This window comes from Ammodytes marinus, assembly GCF_949987685.1.
Source record: "Ammodytes marinus genome assembly, contig: scaffold_142, whole genome shotgun sequence".
Lineage (NCBI taxonomy): Eukaryota > Metazoa > Chordata > Actinopteri > Uranoscopiformes > Ammodytidae > Ammodytes > Ammodytes marinus.
In genome coordinates this window covers 87,501-92,500 of record NW_027648398.1, presented here as the reverse complement: position 1 = coordinate 92,500, position 5,000 = coordinate 87,501, and positions in this window count along the sequence as shown.

Sequence of the window (5,000 nt, the reverse complement as noted above, 5' to 3'; positions counted from 1 at the left end):
TTTAACAAAAAAAAAAAAAAACGTACATTTGCACATTGTTGTGAAATAATAAAAAATAAAAAAATAATGTCGATAGCACTTTTAAAAATACAACAAAGGAATCATGTTTAAAAAATTGTTTGTTTTGTTTTACATATTGTAAGATAAATCAGAAGTTTTTATTTTATGGAGGCTTTTATTTTGCTAATACAGACACTATGACAGATATACAGTATATAGATATATATATTGGATAGCCTATGTGTGTTATATATCTATATTTGATGCAGTTTGTAAATCTGATGGTGATTTTTGGAACGATTTGGCTGATTGTTCACGTTAAGCCGGCGAAACACGATCGATAAACCAGCTTCACGCTACCTCACTCTCCCCTTCACAGAACTGTCAAAACAAAACCTTTTTTTTTCATTGCTAAGATTTATAAGATTTTGTCTCTGCAGCATCACCGGTGTCAACAAGAGAGGATTACTTTGCTGTTGTGTTTTTTTCTTGTGAAACATTACAAATTTATTTTCGTAAAATAAGTTAAATATTGTAATTTTGTTGAAGTCTCCAGAATGTTTTTCTCCCATAGATGTCTCAAAACTTTGGCGTAAATTTCTGCCAAAATTTTAAATTCGACGAATTAAGAGAAAAAAAGTAAAAGATAATACCAAAGAAAACTCAAATTTATTCTCATAAAAAATGTGATTTTTTTCTCTTGCAATGTTAAAAAGAATTCTTGTAATATTGTTGAAGTCTCAGAATTTTTTTCTCATCAGCGGCCCAAAACCTACGTCCTAAATTTCCACCAAAACTGTAAAACTTGATTTTATAAACTGTCAAATTATTCCATCTTTCCATCCTAACTGTATAAACCTAACATCCGTTCGTGCTGTGTGGCGTTCAAAGTGTCTATCCGGCTATAATGTGAACAAACAGTGAAAAAAGGCGGGGCTTTTAATCTGGCGGGTTTTGCTGCGATGCAGTGATGTTAAGGCTGAAGAGGCTTTGTGTGGCTCTGAACACACTACGAAAGGGAATTTTATTATTTTATTTTATTATTATTTTTAATTTTATTTTGTTGATTTCAAACTTTTTTTTGTTTAAAGTGCTCAAAGTGTTTTTTTGAAGAGTTTTTTTTTAGTTTTAGAAGAATTTTTAGTTTGTGTGTATTTCTGAATCAGTGCTTTTTCTCTCAGACCCCCCCATGGCTCAAAAAACTTTCATTTTAAGCAACATGAGAACAACTACATATCCCAGAAGGCAGTGGGAGCTTCCAAAAACTCATACACTTCATAATGTTGATTTGTCAAAATAAAACGTAATAAAAACTGAATTTGACTTAACTCAAACGATGAAAACAAGCGAAAGAATAAACAGATAAAAAATATAAATGAAAAAACAAATTTGATTTAATTATAAAAAAAAAAATTTATGGAAAAAAATTTCAATTTGTCTTTGAAAGTTAATTAATTTTACAAAACAATCCGATTATGAAAAACCTCTAGAATGGAGAATGACATTAAACAGATATAAATACACAATTAGAAATAACTAGGTAATTATCAAATATTAAAATTTAGCCAGATTATAGTACAAATGTTAACATAGCCTAGCGGTCACATTTTACGCAAGTGCCACTATTTCTTGATATGTCACTAATAACTCTAACTTTAACCAAAACGCAGTATTTTATAGAGATTTTGATCAAACTGACATTTTACACAGATAATCATTTATTTTTAAAAACCTGTAAAAAAACTGTATTTTAATATAATTTTTTATTTTTATTTCAAATGTCTCATCTGTGGAGCCTGGGAGGGTCAGAGGGGTTTGGGGAAAAAAACTACAAAAGACTACAAATATGCAGCAGCCATTTTTGGGGACGAAATATGAAAAAAGGAATGAAAAAAATTTACGTTATCAAAAACCTAATGTTGTTTTTTCATGTCATTTTGTCTGTGTGTGTATTCTTACGCCAAAGAAAAAAATCGGATTGTTGTGACAGAATTTTTTGATGTAGAGCTGGGAAGACGAATTAATTTATTATTATATTTAAATTTCGCAAAAGAACACACAGGATATTCACTCAAACAGTTGAGAACATGCTATGCAAAAAGACTGTGTTTTGGTTGAAAAAAATTAATCTCGACATTATTGTGGATACTGAGTTCAGACCGTAAATTACATGATTTCAATTAGATGAGTTAAAAATATTTTTTAGGGACCTTGTTAACATGCTGCCTATCAGATTCACGTACAGTACAATCTACTTTTAATTAGCAGCCAATGTAAAAAAGAGACATTGAGATAACTTTTTTTTTTAAACTGTGCGTCCGTTTTACTAACTGGCACACATTATGCAACTATTCGACTGTGAGATTGGCAGTCGACTATTTGGGGCCACCCCTAAAATTGTTATTGGTCATTTACCTTGTAGGTATAAAGTATCATACGCTCACCCAGGAACAACAGCTGACGTGGTAAAAACACTACCGCTTTTGTCCAAAGGGGGGGCGCTAGAATTAACACACTGAAAGTTCTTTGGAGCAACTTATCCCATGGTCTGACTTTTCTCTGCATATTCAAATCGATTCTGTCTCAACAATCTTCACAATCGGCTGGTTTCATGGTTTCATGGTTTTCCTCAAAGCTTTTTTTTCAGTTTGAGAGATTTTAACTCATTTAATATTTTTGTATTTTTCAGTTTCATTTTAACCTGTAGATTTGTAGATAATATATTTTGCCAAAGTGTTTTTAACCTCCAAAAAAAAAAAGAAGAATAACAGAAGAGAGAGAACTACAGGAGCTGGAAGGGAACATTTGCTTTGTTTCATTTTCTTGGTTTCGAATGATCATGATACTGTAAAAACTGTTTAAAATAAATAACTTTCTTAATTTCAAGTTGATTTTGTGGCAGTGGAACACCAGCAGGGGGCGCTATCCTTATGGGAATCTATTTGTGTTCGGGCTGGAAACACAAACTGAATCGTCAAAGATTTTAAAGGTGCTACGAGGAACTTTTAAATATCAGTCTCATTTTTCCTCTGATGATCATGAATGAACATGTAACAGCAAACGAGACCATCAGTGTAAAAGAATGCTATTTTAATGTAGTTTTTCTTAATGCCTTTGTCATGGGTATACGCTCACCCAGGAACAACAGCTTGCATGGTAAAAACACGACCGCTTTTGTCCAAAGGGGGGCGCTAGAATTAACACACACTGAAAGTTCCTCAGAGCTCCTTTAAACAAATTTCTGGATGACAAGAACATTTAAAAAAACATGAGACCGTTTACGAAATGTTAAACGGTCTGTTAAAGAAGAGCTGGAATAAATGGATGAAAAATTAGGCTATGAGTAGGGCCTGACTGATTTTTTTTTTTTTTGGGGGCGGGGGGGGGGGGGGCGTAGGCGATTCCGATCATAGGTAATAAAAAATTAAATATATTAAATTTTATTTATTTTTTAGATTAAAAATAAATTAAAAAAAACTTTTTCGAAAATGTGAAGGAATAGTAAAACATCATCTGCAAAGAGTCACATTTTCTTATATGTTTTTTTGCATTTCCCGCCTAAATTTGCGGGTCTTCTCCGAGTCATAACTCAGTCAAATTTTGACTCACAGACATGATAAACATATTTCTAGATTCCATGGGACCTCCTCTTTCCAACAATGTATAAATATCTGATGTGGATAATTAATAAACATTCATAAATTAGAGAGAGAAAAGACGCTGCAGAACTTCCAAAGAATCCTCATGTTGTCAAGTTTCCTTCACAATTAAAATGAATCCAATAAAAGTTTTGTTGAATTGGAGAAAGTTTGAGTAAATATGAAGACATATAGGCAAAATTTAATGTCACTTAAGGGCTTTTCAGTCAGAAAAATCTTACAAAATTCAATACATAACACGACATATAACGATATAAAATTTGACGTGGACTAAATATCTCATAAAGAGATTTTTTTTTTAAGATATTTTTTTGTGGCATTTTTCACTTTATTAGACAGTGTGTAGAGACAGAGATGAAATGGGTCAGAGAGGGGAATGACATGCAGAGAACGACCCGGGCTGGATTATAACCCGGGTCTGCTGTGAAGAGGACTGAGACTCTATGGAGGGGAAAGGGAGAGGGGGGGGGAGGGTGTCTAACCACTACAACACGAGCGCGGAGCAAGAGAGTTTTTAACATAATTTATCATCCATTTATTTCTTCTTCAGGCTTTTTGACCTTCCAGAAATACATTAAAAAAAAATATATATAAAAAAAATTATTTTTATCTTGACATCATCTCAATTTGGTGCTAAAACTAGATTTTGTTGAAGTTTTACGCTGGTTATGAAAAAAGTTCAATTTTGTTTGTGTGTCCAGCCCAAACCTGAGTCTCTTTGTGAGCTCATAAATCCCACTACCGAACATTTTTATTGTGTGTGTGTGTCTCTGTAACTGTAAAAACCACAAGTCTTCCATCCATTTCTGTAGAATAGAAAAAAATCGATTAAGGTTAACCGTAGATTGATTAGTTAATAGCTGTGTTAAAGTATCTACAAGGAACTTTTTAAATATTTCTGAAACAGTCTAATTTTTCCTCTGATGATCATAACGAGACCATCAGTGCAAAGATTCAAGAATGCTATTTTTATATAGTTTTTCTTACTGCCTTCGTCATGGGTATACGCTTACCCAGGAACAACAGCTGGCGTGGTAAAAAAAAAAACACTACCGCTTTTGTACATGCCGTTAGAATCAACGCAGACTAAAAAGTTCCTCGTAGCACCTTTAACGATAATAACGACACATCTGGGGGCGGCGAAATTCAAACTTTTTAACAAAGTCACCGGCACAATTTTTTTTGTTGCCAAGTTGATGATGTCAGACCCCTAATGATGTAATATGTGTTTCACTGACCCTTGACCCCTGTGTGGGTCTCCATGCTGTAAACCACTGTGATCACTGTACTCATTCACCACACCACTAAAACCGCAATAAATAAATAAATAAAATAACGTTA